Consider the following 20,716-nt stretch of genomic DNA (forward strand, 5'->3'; position numbering starts at 1 on the left):
GCATCCCTACTGCTCCCGGCTCTCGAGCTCTGCTGGCCTCCCCCGTAGCGTCACTCCTCCCATTGGACACGCAGGAGCCAATCAGATCTTGTCTCTGTTCTGCACGACCTGAACGAGGTACTCAACGCTGGAGCCACGTGGGAATCTGGGGGTGGGGCCAGGCTCGGAGGTGTGGCCTGTCCGAGTGATCAGAGCCTACTGGTAGAGTGCGACGCTGGGAGGCGGGTCTCAGAGGAAGGGGCGGGGTCGACCTGGGGCTCGTACCGTGGTTGGCTGGAATGGGTGGGGATGCGGCGTTGGGCTCCTGGGGGCGGGGCTTGCAATCCACTGCCTGCGGAGCGGGTCGGGTCGGGTCGTTTCGGGTCGGGGGCTCCAGCCGCCGCGGGGAGCCGGGCCGCGCCGCGCTGCTCGTCACACCGGGGTGGCCAGGTAAGGAGCGGCTGCGCGCGCGGGGCCCGGCGTGACCGGGGTCCCTGCCCCGCGCGCCCCGGGCCGCTGCCCCGCGTTCCTCCCGCGGGGGAGCCGGCGTGGTGGCCAGGCGGCCGGCGGCTTTCGGGCCGCTGAGCGCGCGGCACGGGCCGCTGCGCCCTGCCGACGAAGGTTCGTTACCTGCTGGCGCGCGCGGTGCCCAGCCCCGTGAGGCGGACGGGCCCTGGCACCTGCCTCGCGCGGCTCGCGGGCCCCGGAGCGGTGCCAGGGGCCCCCGAGGGGAGCCGGCCGGAGCTGCCCGGCCTGGGGAAGGGCTGAGGTGGGCGCTTGTTCCGGCTCAGCCGCCCCGCGCCTGTGGTGCCTAAGGCCCGAGGTCCCACAGGGTCCTTCCCTGCCCCGCATCTCCCGGCAGGACCCACTTTATGTTTGTCAAGGGCTCACACCCGCCGGTCTTCTGGGGCTTGAACGTGGGAGGTGCCCGGACACATGGCCCCGTTACCTAGCAAGGAGCTAGAGACCTAGGTACCGACGTTCTGCCACGGGCCGGATCACAGCACATCTTATGTGGATGCCGCGACATTACAGCCGAAGCGCTGTTCTCTTCTGCATCCCCGCCCCCCAGGTATGCCTCGGGTAGATTTGGGGGTTGAAGGGAGCTCTCCCAGCTCCTGGATGACTCTGCTTTGGGTTGTAGATGGTGAGGGAAGCTTCTGGGTCTGGAGTTGAATGTCGAAGAACTTGTATGGCACAAGGAGTTGGATGCCAGATGCAGTGCTTAATTTGTAATGAAAGAGGTGCCCTGGGCTGGAGCAATTTTTTTACTTTCATAACTGACGTGGCAAGCCCAGAGGTGACAGGGCTATGAACTGCCAAGCCTAGAGATGCAGGGCTCAGCCCCGGCAAGCCTCGACACTAATTAAGCACTGGTGGGATGGTGAGGATCTGGCAAGGAGGTATACAGTGAAATGAACTAAAATGATATTTTAAATTGAAGCAGAAATATCATCTTAATTCTAGCAGAAAAGAGAAGGGTTTGAATCTAGTTACCAGGATTTGACTCAACTCCAGGTTTATGCTGCAATTGGTCCCAGAGAGAGGTGTGGTGGAGAGTATGCCTTATACCCTTATTATGTGGATAGGGTCTCATAAATTGTCTCATAATCTCGGAGGTTTCTGAGTAGCAGCTGTGTTAGTCTGTATTCGCAAAAAGAAAACGAGTACTTGTGGCACCTTAGAGACTAACACATTTATTTGAGCATAAGCTTTCGTGAGCTACAGCTCACTTCATCAGATGCATTCAGTGGAAAATACAGTGAGGAGATTTATATACACACAGAACATGAAAAAATGGGTGTTTATCATGCACACTGTAAGGAGAGTGATCACTTAAGATGAGCTATTACCAGCAGGAGAGTTGGGGGGGGGGGAGGGAGAAAACCCTTTGTAGTGATAATCAAGGTGGGCCATTTCCAGCAGTTAACAAGAACGTCTGAGGAAGGAGGGGGGGGGAGGAGAGTAAACAAGGGGAAATAGTTTCACTTTGTGTAATGACTCAATCGCTCCCAGTCTCTATTCAAGCCTAAGTTAATTGTATTCAATTTGCAAATTAATTCCAATTCAGCAGTCTCTCGTTGGAGTCTGTTTTTGAAGTTTTTTTGTTGAAGAATAGCCACTTTTAAGTCAGAAATCGAGTGACCAGAGAGATTGAAGTGTTCTCCGACTGGTTTATGAATGTTAAAATTCTTGACATCTGATTTGTGTCCATTTAGTCTTTTACCTAGAGACTGTCCAGTTTGACCAACGTACATGGCAGAAGGGCATTGCTGGCACATGATGGCATATATCACATTGGTAGATGTGCAGGTGAACGAGCCTCTGATAGTGTGGCTGATGTGACTAGGCCCTATGATGGTGTCCCCTGGATAAATATGTGGACACAATTGGCAACGGGCTTTGTTGCAAGGATAGGTTCCTGGGTTAGTGGTTCTGTTGTGTGGTTGCCGGTGAGTATTTCCTTCAGGTCAGGGGGCTGTCTGTAGGCAAGGACTGGCCTGTCTCCCAAGATTTGTGAGAGCGATGGGTCGTCCTTCAGGATAGGTTGTAGATCCTTGATGATGCATTGGAGAGGTTTTAGTTGGGGGCTGAAGGTGACGGCTAGTGGCGTTCTGTTATTTTCTTTGTTGGGCCTGTCCTGTAGTAGGTGACTTCTGGGTACTCTTCTGGCTTTGTCAATCTGTTTCTTCACTTCAGCAGGTGGGTATTGTAGTTGTAAGAATGCTTGATAGAGATCTTGTAGGCGTTTGTCTCTGGCTGAGGGGTTGGAGCAAATGCGGTTGTATCATAGAGCTTGGCTGTAGACAATGGACCGTGTGGTGTGATCTGGGTGAAAGCTGGAGACATGTAGGTAGGAATAGAAGTCAGTAGGTTTCCGGTATAGGGTGGTGTTTATGTGACCATCACTTATTAGCACCGTAGTATCCAGGAAGTGGATCTCTTGTGTGGACTGGTCCAGGCTGAGGTTGCTGGTGGGATGGAAATTGTTGAAATCATGGTGGAATTCCTCAAGGGCTTCTTTTCCATGGGTCCAGATGATGAAGATGTCATCAATATAGCACAAGTAGAGTAGGGGCATTAGGGAACGAGAGCTGAGGAAGCATTGTTCTAAGTCAGCCATAAAAATGTTGGCATACCGTGGGGCCATGCGGGTACTCATAGCAGTGCCGCTGATTTGAAGGCATACATTGTCCCCAAATGTGAAATAGTTATGGGTGAGGACAAAGTCACAAAGTTCAGCCACCAGGTTTGCCGTGACATTATCAGGGATAGTGTTCTTCTTGGCTTGTAGTCCATCTTTGTTTGGAATGTTGGTGTAGAGGGTTTCTACATCCAACATCTACATAGTGGCCAGGATGGTGTTTTCAGGAAGATCACCGATGGATTGTGGGAGCTGGAGTTCACCACACAGGGTTAAAGGGAGCCCATTTTAGTCTCATCCCAGAGTTTATGGCTACCTGCCTTTGATGTACTGCAGAATATCAGTTAATGGAGAGAGGCTGATCTGGGTTGGAAACTAGTGTCTTTATTCACTGGCAGTCAGAAGTAACTGATTCCTTAGCTAAATAACAAAGTTCTAGAACTCTCAGATGTGTAAGAAGCGGAAGCTGGTTTTATTGTAAGTTATACTACTTAATACTGGACACCTGAGCATATACCTACCTAGTAACCATTGTTCTTCTCTGCATGACACCCTTCTGGGGCCCCTTCCCCCATGTTTCAGAACAGGAGACAGGAAAAGATTTGTGGTTTGAAAGCTGGAACAGAGAGAAGGCTGTTAATGGAATCTCTGAACTCCATCTATGTTGTACTGAGCTGGCCTTTCACTTTCGTTTACAGCCAAGTGTTTGTCATAGATTCATAGATATTTAGGTCAGAAGGGACCATTATGATCATCTAGTCTGACCTCCTGCACAACGCAGGCCACAGAATTTCACCCACCTCTCCTACCAAAAAAACCTCACACCTATATCTGTACTATTGAAGTCCTCAAATCGTAGTTTAAAGACTTCAAGGAGCAGAGAATCCTCCAGCAAGTGACTAATTTTTCCCCGTGGGTGCTCCAACCCAATGAAGCTGATTTTTATTAAGGAACTGAGATTCATAAAAATCCAAAGAAAGTGGAAATTTGACAGCTTTTTAGTGCTCTCTTCTTAGATTGTTGAGGTTTGCCACTTTTTTTTGTTGTTTTTACTTGGGAGTCACTCGGCCAGAACCTGCGGAAGTGTTAGGAGCCTAGAAACTAGCTTTTTTTTTTTTTTTTTTGGTGGGAATAGGGAATGGTATTTTTTGTCTAAATGACTTGTGGTGGTGGTAATTTTGGAGAGGCAGATGTGGCACAGTAGCAGTAGGAATTGGAACTTCAGGAAGACTCTGTGCCATTTAAAGGGTGCAGAGCTGATTGGTGGTGGGGAGGAGGAGCTCCTGAATAAAGAGAAAAGAATCAAAGCCTGCTAGCTGCATTCCAGTTCCCTTCCCACGACTTTAACTCTGTCTGTGAACAGGGAACCAAAGTGTAACTGGGCCCCTGGCTCATTTTTGTTTGTAGTGTAGATGGACCCCTTGTGTTGTTACTTGGAGTTTGTGTTGTAACTGGAAGCTGGTAAAGGTGTCTGCTTGTTACTTTCCCAGGAGATGAGTGTTGAGCTACCCGGCTGGCTAATGGAGGGAAAGCAAAAGAAGGAAAGAATCTGGCTTTGTTTCTGTTGTTGGGCTGGAGGTGAATGAGTAGTGAAGTGGGGGATGGGCACAGATTTATCCTCTAGGTCTCATGGTAACAGCTGCTGCTTAAATACTTCATCTGACCCAGCCCCCTAGGGTGGAGAGTAAAAAGGGGGGCTTATGCTTATTGCCTGGATCAGTTCTGTACAGGTCACTATAGAGATGGAAACACTATTTTCAGTTCAGACTATTTCCCTTCCTGATAGCCAGTGAATCCTGGGTGATGTGTAGTTGTGATAATGTTTTTGTGTTAAGTGCCTTCTAGCTGCAATCAAGAGGAGTACTTACAGAGTCCTAGAAGCTGAAACACACTCATAGTAATATTTCTGCTGGTTTTAGTTGTATCTGTTGTGTGTGTTGCAGGGCTCCTCAGGGAAGGTTGTGCCTCCTGTTCTAAAGCAGTGGTTTTCTATCTTTTTTAGTTTGCGGACCCCGAAACATTTCAAATGGAGGTGTTGGACCCCTTTGGAAATCTTAGATGTCATTTGTGGACCCCCAGGGGTCTGTTGGCCAAAAGTTGAAAAAAAACTGCTTTAAAGGATTTCTGTCTGCCTTGACTCTAACATTGGGGAGCAAAGAGTCTCAAATTTAAAAAAAATGACATCTGAGATGGGACTTCCTAAACATGGTTCAGATCTGCTTCCCTTCTGTTAACCCTTTAGCACCTGGAAACCAGTCCGTTCTCTTGTAGATGGAAACTGCCTCTTCTGGTTTTAGTTTTCTTCCCCAGGAGACCTGAAGGATGCACTAATATTGGGGTTCACTCCGTGTTCTCCTGGCCTGTGCTTTTTGCACTACACTCTTCTTTGTTACTGGTTCTCAACCTTGCAAGCCGTCCAGGAGCCAGGTGAATTGGGTAGGAACATTTGTGGGCAGAGTGGGATCTAGCTGATGGTCTGGGCATATAAGTGGGATGATGGGGAGTAGGTTGGTAGTGGAAAATTTGGGTCAGGATGGGGTGAGTTAGAGTTCATTATTAACTTATATTATGACCGTGCTTGGAGACTTCAATCAGGCTGAGGGGTTTTGTGCTGGGTGCTGTACAAAGCTGTAAGAAGACTGTCCCAGCCCCATAGATCTTATGTTTTGAAAACCACTCAGCAGTGGCAAGTAGGAAACTTCCCAGGGAAGGGGGAGTCATAGTTTTCTCTTTGGAAGTGCATTGTCAAACTTGTCTCTCTGCTGTGACTGTAATCTTCCTCCCCTTAGGCTCTTCATTCTCCTCCTCTCAATCCCTTATTTTTCTAGAAAAAATATTGGGGATGAATCATTGGCAGTATGTCTTGTGTGAAGCTGAAGGTTTTGGTTTTGTGGAACACTGGACGAAATCCCCATGTACTAATGGGGTGGCCTATATCTTGCGGGTAGTGAGGGCTATTCTTCTCTGCTGGAGACAAGCTGGGGCAGCCAGAAAGGTATTAAACTAACAACACAAAGGGGAGGGTGATAAGGAGGCCTAATATGGTATAAACTTGGACTCAGTGTGTTGTGAACAAAACTGTACCAATGTGACAAAGAAATGTGAAGAGAAGAAATGTTTCAGTTGTTTATATACCAGTGCTAGGAGTCTGGACACCTAGCAAGAGGAATTGGACGTTCTTATTGATGAGAAGAAACTTGATATAATTGGCATTGCAGAAACCTGGTGGGAGAATTTACATGGCTGGAATGTAAAATCACAGGAAGGACAGAATGAGTGAGAGGTGTGTGGTGGCCATGGCATTATACACAAAAGATGTCATTACCTGTTTTAAAATTACTGATGATTGAGAATCACAAGTTTCAGAGTAGCCGCCGTGTTAGTTTGTATCCTCAAAAAGAAAAGGAGTACTTGTGGGACTGTAGAGACTAACAAATTTATTTGAGCATAAGCTTTCATGAGCTACAGAATCACAAAGTTTTTCTGAATGCATATGGATCAATTTGCTGACTGACAAAGCTGGGGGGGAGGGGTGTCTGTTACACACCATATTCTTTCTTTATTAATTAAAAAAAAAAAAGGAAGATAACTTATAAGGTGCCCGGGTGGGGTGTGGGAGGAGGGAAGGACAGGGCACATTGCTTATTGTAGCCACACTACAAATCAAAACTGTTTGAATGACAGCCTTCTGTTGCTTGGACCATCCTCTGGAGTGGGGTGGCTGGGTGCCCGGAGTCTCCCCCCTGCGTTCTTGGGTGTCTGGGTGAGAAGGATATGGAACTTGGGGAGAAGGGTAGGCGGTTATACAATGGATGCAGCGGGTGTCTGTGCTCTTGTTGGCTTTCCTGCAGCTCCACCAGATGCCTCATCATGTCCGTTTGCTCCCTCATTAGCCTCAGCATCTCCTCCTGCCTCTGCTCATCGTGGTCACATAATGCTTTCCTGACCTCTGCCACTGAATGCCTCCATGCATTAAGCTGTGCCCTATCAGTGCGGGAGGACTGCATGAGCTCGGAAAACATGTCATTGTGAGTGAGGGTTTGTTTTTTTTCCCCCACCTTCTAATCTGCGATAACCTCAGGGATGGAGATGATAGGGGGAGCATAGAAACATTTGCACCTGTGGGGGGATAAAAAGGGAGAGTAAAATGTAAGATGTTACATTTCTGAGAACAAAAAAGGAGACTCTTTCACATAGGGCTTTGGCGCGGAGCCTGGAGCTGGAGTGCGGAGCAGCTCCAGAGCATTGGAGCTTCAGGTTTTTGCCTGGAGCTGGAGCCGGAGCACAGCTACAAAGCCCTGCTTTCACAGTGAATCAAGCAATTCACAGCAGACAGTACATGTGCTTTAGGTACAAGGTCGCATTTTGCCTTTTATATTGAGCGCCTGCCAGTATGGTGACACATCACACATGGCTGGGCAACAGAATTAGGTTTCCAGGAAGCCATGGTAAGTCAAAGGATACGGAGGGTTGGCTTCTTATGCCTTCATAACACGTGGGAATATTTTCAAACTGCAGCGCCCTCTTTTGTAGGTATGGCATGCATTGTTTGTTCCTAGATGTCTAACCTAGAATTTGGCAGTATTAAAATCTATTTTGTTTGAATGGGCCTAGTTTACCAATTGAGACAGATCACTCTGCATTTTCAGAACTGCTACACCTGCTCTGGGGAGAGCACATTGAAACAGGAATCAAACATACTATTAATAGGTGGCTCAGTTTAAGGCTCCTACAGCCATGATACCCAACTTTGACACTGACAGACTTCTTTGTATTTAAATTCTCATCCTAAAGTAGCTTTGCATGAATAGATTTGATTCTATTGCTTTTTAGGCCATTTTCTGTTTTTTTTCTGGCGAGGGACTGTGTGTAGGAATAGATTTTATTTATTTGAGAATGGGGGAAATATAGAGGTGCTCACTGTTCTCCCAATGCACATTTGATCTTCACTAAAAGTAGATAAATGTTATCTTGGGTTTAAAACACTGCCTGCACATGGTGTGTGTTATAGTTTTTATGACTTGCCATTGTTGCCACTATTTCCTGGTGCATTTTTCTAAAATTTTCAGTGATAAAATTAACCCTAGCAGCCAGCCGCTTGTGCTCTGATACGCTGCTGCCTTGCTGAAAAGGAACAAGTTGTCCTAAGAAAATTGCCTTCTGCTGAATCCAAATTTCATGATTGACTGATTAAACCTCATCTTACAAATGCAATCAAATTATTAACTTAAGGCAGGTTAAATTGTCTGCATTGTCCATTCTGTTTTTGACTGACTTTTGTGGTAGAAGGAATCATTTTAAAAGGAGGCTATCTGACAAACATTGCATGTGGTACTTTGTGGAGGGGAGACTGGGTGGGGAGATTTTGTTGCTACAGTACTGTGAACTTGCTACCAGAGTGAGACTAAGTGCTGATATCCTTTCTTCAGTTCTTCTACCCTGAATGCATTTTCTCATTCAAGACACAGCAAATGCTTTGGAGACTCTTGAATAGGTGTTCTTGTGTTACATCCATGCAATTTGAGATATTCCTTGAATCTCTAATTGTAAGCTAGCTGTTGTCAGTACTTTACCTCACAGGGGACTGGGCCTAGTGTAGAATTGGTGCTGGGAGCAGAATCTAAAGTGTAGCAATAATAGAGTGGAATCATTTTCCAGACTGAGAGAACATTTGATGCTATCGCTACAGCTAATGTGAACATTTTGTTTGTTCTGTAAAGGTGGCTTCTCTGCTGTGCACACTTGTTTTCTGAGTTTTTGAACAGAACCGGTCACAGATATCCTGTGTCCTGTCTCACATGTTAAAGATGCAAATCAGTGGGCCTTAAATTAATGATGCATTGTTTTACATTGCCAGGTGATGGTGCGGTTCTCTGACACTAACACTGGTCCAGGAAGAATCTAGGAACTCAAAATGAGCTGCTGTTAGGCTGTCTTGCATTCTAAGGCTGACGGGAGTAGGAGGGAATTAAGATCACTGTCCTCAAGGCATTAGAAGTTCAGATTAAGCATGGGATTGTGTGCATAGGCTCTGACTTCCTCTCTACCCCTGGGGTTGCTCGACCCCCAGCCAACTCCCACTCCACCTCTTCCTCCAAGCCCCCACCCCTGCCCTGCCGCTTCCTGTCCCTGCTCTGCCCCAGGCCTCGCTTGCACTCCACGCCTTCCCCCAAGGCCCCACCCCTGCCCCGCCTTTTTTTCTGGGGTGGGAGAGAGGGAGGGAGCTTGGCTGCCAGCGGGTGCTAAGCCCTGGCGCATCCACAGAGTCAGCACCTATGATTCCACCTTGAGGGGTGGAAGTGAATTGAAGAATCCCTGAGTGGGGATGGGGTAGAAAGAATTGGGCTTTAGATAGAGTAGGTATTGTGGTGAATGTTCAGTGGCCTGATTACGCTTTGCAACAGCCAGTATCAGACTATGATCACTTGTGAGTATCAGGCTGAATTGGAGTGGGGACTTGTTCAGAATTGGAATTTGATCAGAAAGCATGTAACATAGTGATGTTCCTTTATGACCATTCTCTTAGTTCTTTTCACATGTTAGAGGAAATGTAAAGTTAATATGATTAACTTAAAAATAACAGTAAGATTAAAATTACTGGCATAACTCTCAAGTGAGGTGGGTTCAGACTGTCAGCAGTTAACCCTTTAATCAGTTTTCCACATAACTGGCTATAAAGGGAGCTTGGCTCCTGGATCCCATCCACTTTTCTGGTTTTGCTGCTTTCCTGTTTCATGACTTCAAAAGGCAAATTCTGTTCCTAGCTGGCTTGCGATCCAGGTATTACCTTGTCATTCACATTGGGTAGCTCAATGTGGCCTTCTCTGTGATGCCTGAAATTAAATGCACATAAATCCAGAAGGGCTATGTGGCTCAGAGGATTGCTAAAATTGCCTTTTCCTTCACTTATTAGTCCAAATAGTCTGGCTTGTACAAAATGAGTTCAGGTTAAGTGTTGGACCCTTTCCTAATCAACCCATCATCTGCTTGACGAAACATCACCACAGCTGGGACTTGCTGGCATCTTGGCAGTGTCATGAGATGGGATGAGGACTAAGTGGGCATGGAAATCAAACTACCTTATTGTTCTAGAGATGGTCCTTATGGGTAAAGTCTGTGTGGGGTTGGGGAGGGGCAGCTAAGTGAGCACTTCTGCTCCTGTGCTGGACTTGTTCTGTGAATAATCTGCATGTGAGGTACTAGTCATGTGAACAGTGTTAGTCAGTCAGGTGATGACTAGTCCCAGCAAGGAATTTTTGTACATCAGATGCGTCTTTTTCTAAAACAACACCAAGAATAAAACCTCTTGTGTCAAATAAACGGCATCATCCGTCTCACTGATTTTTGGCTGCTTCAGGACATTAATTGCTGTCAAGTATTAAAATAAAATTCTACTTAAAAATAACTTTTCCACTTGTATTTATTTCAATAAAAATGTGTTTTAGTATTAATTTAAAAGCAGTGAGAAAAGGTAAATTCATTTAGTGTTTAACATAGTGTTAAATATCAAAAATGTGTTTTTAATTTCTAAGGGGGATCACACTCAGAGGCTTGGTGTTCGAAAGGGGTCACCAATACAAAAAGTTTGAGAACCACTGCTGTATCCCCCAGTAGATGCTCCATTTGCCTCTCCTACTCTTGTGCCCAGAAGTTGAGATGTAAGGCTCAAACTGCACCTCTTGGAGCAATCCATGAGGGTTGGCTCAGACCCCGGTGGTGAAATCTTGTTAAGGTCAGAATTGAGAGAATTGTTTTCTGTGAGTGCCCTGGCTACCAGATGCACCTCTGGTTCCAGTGGGGAGAAGGAATCCAAGGAAGTCAGGATAACTGGATCATCTGATACCAATGGGCTTATTCTGTGTGTAAGTGTTGTCGGTTCTGACATCTTCAGTGCTGAGTCCAGGCCGGAGGGACGCAGAGCCCTCAGCCCCAGGCCCTGAACCCTGACCAAGTAGGCACGTTTCCAAGCACACATCACACCCATATAGGACATAGGACTCAAGTTTAGAGACTGACTACCAAAGTCCTCACATTTGAGGGATGGTAGCAAGGGACCAATGGCCTCCATTCATACTCTGCATCCTCTTATATTCAGGATGATAATGCTTGCTTTCAGGTCAGGACTGGTTTGTAGATCTCTGTTTACCGGATGCGTACTTCCACACTGCTATCTACCCGGCTCACAAGAAACATCTAAGATTTGTGGTGGGGCCAAACCACCAGCAGTACAAGGTGCTATCTTTTGCACCAAGGATCCAAGTGTATTGCTATCGTAACGGCATGCCTACAGAGAAGGGGGTTGACGAGGATACCCTTACTTAGACCAGTGGTCTCCAAACTTTTTGGCTCGTGCACCCCTAGGGTGAAGACCAGAAGACCTGCCGCAGACGCACCGCCAACGGAAGAAGACTGGAAGACCTGCCGCAGATGCGCCACCAGAGGGGAACCCCAGAGCTGCCACCAAAGGAAAAAAACAGCGGAGTGCCGTCTGGTGGCGCTCCTGCTGCCGCGCACCCCCGGGATCATCTCGCACATCCCAGTTTGGAGACTACTGGTTAATCGGGGGATGACCTTATCAGAAAACCCTTGCAAACATGGACTAAGCACTAGCCCTCTTTTTTTCAGCTAGACCTCTAGATCATCCAGGAGAAGTTGTCCCTGAATCTAGGGCAAATGTTAGAATTCACAGGAGCCAGAATAGGCTGTAAAGCAGTCTGGGTGTACCTACCTCAGGACAGATTCCTTACAGTCCAATCCTGGTAGATGGGATGATCGCTCATCCAACCATGATGGTACAGACTTGGCTGATGCTAATGAGCCATATGTCCGTGTGTACATATGTGACGCTGCTTGTCAGACTTCACCTGAGAGCCCTACAACTCTGCCTTACCCAGTCTGTTCACCCAGAAAACATCAGCGGAGCAGATCAGTGACAATAGCATCCGATATACTTGGAGCATTGACCTGGTGGTTATGCCCCAACAAAGTCCTGAAAGGAGTACTGTTTGCAACCCTGTTGCTATCCAGAACACTGATCACAAATGCTACAAGGACAGGATTGGGAACATAGACCACATCCGGATACAAATGACATGATTCCTAGAGGACATGAGATTACATGTAAACATGCTTTACCTTCAGGCTATCGGGCTGGCACATGTTGTGTTCTTGCAGTCCTGAGGCACTTAGTAGTACAGCTGTTGACAGACATCATAAACAAGAGGATGTGCGCTGTCCTCCCATTTCTTCCCACCCCCCCACAACAAAGTGGTCAAGTTGTGGAACTGGTGCTGCCCGCACAATGTCACTCTGGTAGCTCTGCACCTGTTGGGAACTAGCAATGACTAGATGGATTTCTTAAGGAGGCAAGTGGTTGCCAAATTACAAGTCGTCACTGCAGAAATTCATCCCACAGTACATTTTCCATCACTGGGGGACTCTGGTGATAGACCTGTTTGGCACTAAAGACAATATGAAGTGCCTCAACTTCTGTTCCAGAGAGGGCATAAGCTGAGATCCCTACCGAATGCCTTCCTCTTGCAGAGGAGTCAAGGGCTTCTCTATGCTTGCCCACTGATCCCCAATGTGAGATGAGATCATAGAGCCATACGGTTAGAAGGGACTGCCAGCGTCATCTAGTCTAACCCCCTGCTAAGATGCAGGATTTGCCAGATCTGTCCTCATAAGTCTGTACAAACTGATACAGCTCTGGCTTATGGATTGACTACATATATCAGCATAACCCCCAATTAAGCTCCCACTCCTCCCAGACCTGTTATCACAGAACCAGGGACAGGTACTTCACTCAGGCTTGGTATTACCGCAACTGCCTGCGTGGATGCTGGTTGGATGAGTACCATGGAAAAGGACTGCTTGTCACTTGTCTAGGATATCCTGGCACAAAGCGGGAAACACCATTCTTAAGAAGAACCTACTCTGCAAAGTGGAAGAGGTTTTCCATATGGGCAGCCCAACAGCACATGGTGTCTGAACAGGCCTTATGCCTAAGATCCTGGACTGTCTATTGCAGTTGAAGCATTCTGGACTGCCTTTCAGCTCAGTCAAGGTCTCTTTCATGGTGATCTCAGCATACCATCCTCCAGTAGTCACTCTCTCTATCTTTTCTCATTTAGTGGTATCAAAATGTCACGGTCCGAACAAGGGCAGTCGGGACCAAGGGTCAGAATATGATCAAACCGGAGGCTGGGAGTAACGGAGGAGTTCATAGGTTCCAGGCCAGGATTGATACCAAGAGTCAGAGTCCAGTTTCAGGGTCTGGGTCAGGAGGTGAAGTCCAAGTCATGCCAAGGTCAAAGCCAGGAATTCAAGCGTGTGGAGCAGGAATGGTCGTGGCAGCTACAAGAAATCCACCATGTTACTAGACACTTTCTGGAATGTGCCTTGCATTTATATAGGGCAGGGAGCCAATCAGGAGCCATGAGACTTCGGCCTGTCAAACCCCTGAAGGCGGGACTTCCAATGGTCTGTGTCCACAGCGGGTTGTGAGGAATGGAGTGCAAGCCAGTTACAGCTGCTGCTGGGTGGCAGTTCTGCAGGCCTGGGTTCTAGACCCACAGGGCCTTACAAAAAATTGTTCATGAGCCTGATACGTGCTTATCCACCAGTCACACAACCAGTTCTGGCTTCAGACCTCAGAATCCTCCTTTTGCAACTTAGTGAAGCCACCATTCAAGCCCCCTATGGAGTGCTCCATCTTATCCTTAAAATGTTTTCCTGATGTGTGTCACTTCAGCTAGGAGACTGAGCAGGCTACAAGCTCTCTTTGTGGGGCTTCCCTATGCCTCTTGTCAGTGCTGTCTTGCCTTGGTGCAAACATGACTGGTTCATGCCAAAGCCCGCTTAGGGGCACGCGTCCTCTGTCAGCAGGCACGTCTGCAGTACATTGTGACAACACATCCAATTGTATCTGGAATCTTTGAGAGTCCATCAAAATTGCAACTTGCCCATGCCCGTGAAAAGTTCTAACATTGCATCAGGTTGCGCTCTCATGTGAAATGGACCCTCTTGGTATATCAATTGCAGGACTAACAGAAGCAAGGCTGTTAGATCACGGATGTCACGAGGTGGAAGATTCTTTACTTCTGTATTCTGGCGGCCCCAATCATTTATATGGGGTAGCACTACTACTGTGAGGTGAGGCCGTCCTCCCTGACAACCTGGACGCCCATGTCTCCTCATTTACTTACTGCACGTCTTAAACATCGGCACGGTTACTTCACTGTAGTAGTAGTCTATGCACCGACAGAGGAATCTGTTGACTTAAAGATAACTTTTATGATCAATTGGAACATCTGGTATGCACAGTTCCTCCACGTGATAATCTCATGATCCTGGGTGACCTAAATGCAATTACTGGCTACCTGAGAACTGGGTTTGAACAGGTCATTGGTCATTTTATGGTTCAGGCACTCCCAATGATAACTCTTGCCGCTTGCTTACATTCTGTGCCTTCCAGAATCTTTCTATTCTTGGGTCATGGTTCAAGCAGCGACGTATACACCAGATGTCCTGGGTCTCTCATGATGGCGTCACTCAGAAGGAGCTGGACCACATCATTACATGCAATAGGCCTGTCTTTGACTCCTGTAGAGTATATCATAGTGCAGAATGTGTGGTGAACACAGATCACCATCTCTAATCCAGTCCAGCAGAGTGGTAAGGACAGCTATGTGCTTTAAGGCCTTCCATAACATGTCACGGTCTACAGAATAAAATGCAGCCTTAAGATCAGCATACGCTACCTGCAAGGGCTTCCTGAACTTGCAATGTATTTCCAACAACAAGCAAAGGGCCAAAATGGTTTCTAATATGGACCTGTTCTTCGTAAAGCCTGACTGTTGGGGACGACGCTTCTCATATAGCAAAGGCCCCAGGTGTGTGCTGGCAAAACATGCACAAACACCTTCCCTGGAATGGAGAGCAAGGTGATCGGCTTGTAGCTCTTACATTCACGGCGTGGTCCCTTGCCCTTATAGAGTGAGATCACAATACCGTCCTTCCTGTCAGTTGGCAGGGTTCCAGTTCTCCACACCAGACGAAAGATGGCCAGAAGTGATTCTGCTACAGGATCAATAGCACATTTTAGCAGCTCTGAGGGGATGCCATCAGCAGCAGCTGTGCATCCATTTTTCTGTTTAGAGATGGCACACTTCACTTCATCCAATGTTGGTGCATCAGTACAAATGTCTGGATCTGGAAGCGCAGTGACTGCCAGATCATCCAGCTCTGAACAAGCAGCAGCTGGAGGATGGTTCAGGACACACTGATGATGTTCCACCCAGCATGAGAGAATGTAGTCATCAGGTCCCCAGCTTGTAGTGGTGCATGGGATTCTTCTGTCCTAAGTGCAGGACTCTGCACTTGTCCTTGTTGAACCTCATCAGATTTCTTTTGGCCCAATCCTCCAGTTTGTCTAGGTCACTCTGGACCCTATCCCTACCCTCCAGCATATCTACCTCTCCCTCCAGCTTAGTGTCATCCGCAAACTTGCTGAGGGTGCAATCCATCCCATCGTCCAGATCATTAATAAAGCTGTTGAACAAAAGCAGCCTCAGGACCAATCCCTGGGGCACTCCACTTGATACCGGCTGACAACTAGACATCGAGCCGTTGATCACTACCCGTTGAGCCTGACAATCTAGCCAGCTTTCTGTCCGCCTTTTAGTCCATTCATTCAATCCATACTTCTTTAACTTGCTGGCAAGAATACTGTGGGAGACCGTATCAAAAACTTTGCTAAAGTTAAGATATATCACATCCACCGCTTTCCCCATATCCACAGAGCCAGTTATCTCATCATAGAAGGCAATCAAGTTGGTCAGGCAGGACTTGCCCTTGGTGAATCTATGTTGACTGTTCCTGATCACCTTCCTCTCCTCCAAGTGCTTCAGAATGGTTTTCTTGAGGACCTGCTCCATGATTTTTCCAGGGACTGATGTGAGGCTGACCGGTCTGTAGTTCCCCGGGTTCTCCTTCTTCCCTTTTTTTTTAAAGATGGCCACTATATCTGCCTTTTTCCAATCGTCCAGCACCTTCCCCAATCACCACAAGTTTTCAAAGATAATGGCCAATGGCTCTGCAATCCGATCAGCCAATTCCCTCAGCACTCTCGGATGCATTAGATCTGGACCCATGGACTTGTGCATGTCCAGCTTTTCTAAATAGTCCTTAACCTGTTCTTTCACCTCTAAGGGCTGCTCACCTCCTCCTCATACTGTGTAGCCCAGGACAGCAGTGTGGGAGCTGACCGGGTCTGTGAAGACCAAGCCAAAAAAAGCATTGAGTACTTCAGCTTTTTCAACATCATCTGTCACTGGGTTGCCTCCTCCATTCAGTAAGGGTCCCACACTTTCCCTGACCTTTTTTTTTCTTGTTGCTAACATACCTGTAGAAACCCTTCCTGTTACCCTTCACATCCCTTGGTAGCTGCAACTCCAGTTGTGTTTTGGCCTTCCTGATTACACTCCTGCATGCTTGAGCAATATTTTTATACTCCTACGTAGTCATCTGACTGAGTTTCCACTTCTTGTAAGCTTCTTTTTTGTGATTAAGCTCACCGAAAATGTCACTGTTAAGCCAAGCTTGTCACCAGCCATATTTGCTGCTATTTCTGCACATCGGGATAGTTTGTTCCTGCGTCCTCAATAAGGCTTCTTTAAGATATAGCCAGCTTTCCTGGACTCCTTTCCCCTGCATATTAGCCTCCCCAGGGGATCCAGCCCATCAGTTCCCTGAGGGAGTCAGTCTGCTTTTCTGAAGTCCAGTGTCCGTATTTTGCTACTCCCCTTTCTTCCTTTTGTGAGGATCCTGAACTCGACCATCTCATGGTTACTGCTGCCCAGGTTGCCACCCACTTCTGCTTCCCTTACCAATTCTTCCCTGTTTGTAAGCAGCAGGTCAAGAAGAGAATGGCCCCTAGTTCGTTCCTCCAGCACTTGCACCAGGAAGTTGTCCCCAACACTCTCCAAAAACTTCCTGGATTGTCTGTGCACTCTGTACTGGTCTCCCAGCAGATGTCAGGGTGATTGAAGTCCCCTATGAGAACCAGGGCCTGTGATCTGGAAACTTCTGTTAGTTGTCTGAAGAAAGCCTTATCTACCTCATCTTCTTGGTCTGGTGGTCTGTAGGAGACGCCCACCACAACATCACCCTTGTTGCTCTCGCAACGTACGTTGACCTGTGCAAGACACAGTTGGTGTATGTGCTTATGAAATTTAAGTGACTATTCTTTCCCTTTCAAAGATTCTTTTCCCTGTATTTATAATGTTTTATTCAGGTCTATTTATGGAAACCAAATTCACCTTTATTACTTCACAACATATGCTGGCTGGGGCTGACATCATTCACAGATAATAGCAATTGGTGCATTTGCAATGTTTACACACACCCACCCACCCACCCATTGCCAGGTTCATACCAGGATGCAAAGCAACAACACCCGCAGAGCATACTACAGCAGCACACGTTACTGTGGCTCACTATTAAAGTGGTCTTCCGAAGCCTCCCTGAGCAGTACAGCTCCTTGCTGATCTCTTCCTATAGACATGTTTCAGAGTAACAGCCGTGTTAGTCTGTATTCGCAAAAAGAAAAGGAGTACTTGTGGCACCTTAGAGACTAACCAATTTATTTGAGCATGAGCTTTCGTGAGCTACAGCTCACTTCATCGGATGCATACCGTGGAAACTGCAGCAGACTTTATATACACACAGAGAATATGAAACAACCACCCCACTGTCCTGCTGGTAATAGCTTATCTAAAGTGATCATCAAGTTGGGCCATTTCCAGCACAAATCCAGGTTTTCTCACCCTCCACCCCCCCACACACACATTCACTCTCCTGCTGGTAATAGCCCATCCAAAGTGACAACTCTCTACACAATGTGCATGATAATCAAGTTGGGCCATTTCCTGCACAAATCCAGGTTCTCTCACCCCCCTCCAAAAAACACACACACAAACTCACTATCCTGCTGGTAATAGCTCATCCAAAGTGACCACTCTCCCTACAATGTGCATGATAATCAAGGTGGGCCATTTCCAGCACAAATTCAGGTTTTCTCACCTCCCCCACCCCCATACACACACAAACTCACTCTCCTGCTGGTAATAGCTCATCCAAAGCGACCACTCTCCCTACAATGTGCATGGTAATCAAGGTGTATGCATGGTAATCAACGTGCATGGTAATCAAGCTCATGCTCAAATAAATTGGTTAGTCTCTAAGGTGCCCCAAGTACTCCTTTTCTTTTTCCTATAGACATGTTATCTGGCTGCTCAAAATCAGCAGACCACCGTTCCACCTCAGTCTTCCACAGAGGCAGTTATTTTTCCCACTTATAGGCAGCTATAACCATTGCGAAACTTTTTTCTCTGAGGTTTAATCTCATGTGTAGATCATGCCAGTGGCCTATCAAATAGCCTAAGGCACATTCAATCGTCATTGTGCACCTTGCTACTGTTGTGGTGGGCAGTATACAGCTTCATGAGCTACAAGAGTAAGGAGTAGACGAGCTCTCCCTTGATCACTATTACCATTTCAACATCCCCAATGGTAATCCTCTGGTCTGGAAAGAAAGTCCCTACTTGCAGCTTTCTGAACAGGCCTGTGTTCTTAAAGATGCATGTGTCATGCACCTTCCTTCACCAGCCAACGTTGATAAAACTTCCCTGGTGATCCACCAGCGCTTGCAATACCATAGAAAAGTAACTTTTTCTTTTGATGTACTCTGTGGCAAGGTGGTCTGGTGCCACAGTAAGAATGAGTGACCTCTATTGTTCCACTGCTGCAAAACCATCCACTGTTTTCCACACATTGCCTAGAGTCACAGTCCTTTGTAGCAGGATGCTATTAATGGCCCTGCATACTTGCATCACAGCAACCCCCATGATGGATTTCCAAGCTCCAAATTTGATTCCAACTGGTTGGTAGCAATCTGGCTTTGTAAGCTTCCACATAGTGATTGCCACTCACTTCTCCACTGCCAGTGCAGATTTCGTTTTGGTGTTGCTGCGCTCCAGGGCTGGGGCGAGATCTGCACACACATCCAGGAATGTGGCCTTGTGCATCCAAAAGTTCTGCAGCCACTGCTCATCATCCCATATCTGCATAACGATGCAATTCCACCAGTAAATGCCTGTTTCCCGGGTCCAGAACTGGCACTTCACCATTTGCAGCTGCTCCGTGAATGCTGCCAACAACTTTGAATAGTCATGTTCCCCACGGATCTTCTAGCGACTCTGCAAATACTACAGGCACCCCATTCTCGCAATACTTATCACAATAGTGCAGAGCTGTGCAGGATCCATGCTTGTCAAACCATGCATCCACCATCTGTGTGAGATTACATTCTATATGCCTTATGAAAATATGCTTATGATATGAATGACATAACTGAGATGTACTTTATACAGGATGGCTCATGTGAGATCATTGGAAAGGTTATGATTTACTGAATGTGATTATCCAACTTGTATGTATCTGAAGTTAGGAATATTGACTGTATGTATCTGTATTTCAACTATGCTACTTTGGCTGACGCCCACTGCTAGCACTTCAGGTACAACAATGGAAAAGCCAGACAGGGCGGATGGCCTATCAGTGAGGACAATGAACTGTGAAAAGCTTGGCCTTCCTGTGGACACTCCATACTGCCGCTGACTCATGGACGCTCTGATCCTACAGAGTCAGGTGCTCTTGTCACCTGATACTTAAACATTACCTGGGACTTCCTGTAACTTTTCACTGTAAGGGAAGGGGAAAAGGGGTCAAGTTTGGGAAACCAAGGATTCCCATCTTATGTAAATCCTATTTACGGGTGGGGAGGAAGGCAAACATGACCCCTCCTCTCCCTGGCCTGTCTGCCCAAGACGATAGACTGCAAAAGGGAAGGCAAGGGTGGTGGTGGGGGGGAGTATAACTGGAACTCTGAACCACAGAAACTTTGCAAACTGCCTGCAACAACATCTAGGGTGGGAAATACTATTTGTAACCAATTTCTTTAGTGAAACTAGCTTAGTTTGCGTGTTCAATTTCATTTGCTTAGTAATCTGCTTTGTTCTGTTTGTTACCCCTTTTTTTACCACTTAAAATCTGCCTTTTTATAGTTAATAAAATTTGTTTTGTTTATTTAAACCCAATTTCTGTGATTTCTAACCGGGGGGGGGGGGAGGGGCAAGAAGTGTGCACACCTCTCCCTACATTGATGGAAGGGATGAATTTCATAATATATCTTTGGGTCTGCACTCCAAGGGAGGTGGACATCTGCATCCTGGAGCAAGTACCTTAAGCTGAGTCTTCCCAGAGCTGATCTGCAACTGGGTATGGCCCTGCCTGTGTGTATGTTAGAGAAGGCTTTAATAGCCTGGCTTAGCAAGACAGGCTAAAGGGGGCCAATGCTGGCAGAACAGGTAGACTCAATGATATCTCAACACATCAGGGGGCTTCCCAAGGGGTTCAACCCGTCACACGTGGGTTTGTGGGGCTTTTGAAAAAAGGCACAAAACATTATGCGATGCAGATAAAATTATGGGATTGAGAAAACTGCATTATGGGACTTTGAAATCATTTTTC

General features: G+C 46.9%; 1 protein-coding gene across 1 annotated transcript in view; it reads left to right on the forward strand.

Moving 5' to 3' along the window:
• The first annotated feature begins 344 nt into the window (after positions 1-344).
• PLXNB1 (plexin B1) overlaps positions 345-20,716 on the forward strand; it is a 195,731-nt gene continuing 175,359 nt past the window's right edge. Inside the window, exon 1 of the mRNA XM_084633455.1 lies at positions 345-429. The gene's annotated coding sequence lies outside the window, so the exon portion shown is untranslated. The remainder of the gene's footprint in view (positions 430-20,716) is intronic.

Source organism: Lepidochelys olivacea (genome assembly GCF_965140295.1).
Source record: "Lepidochelys olivacea isolate rLepOli2 genome assembly, chromosome: 7".
NCBI lineage: Eukaryota > Metazoa > Chordata > Testudines > Cheloniidae > Lepidochelys > Lepidochelys olivacea.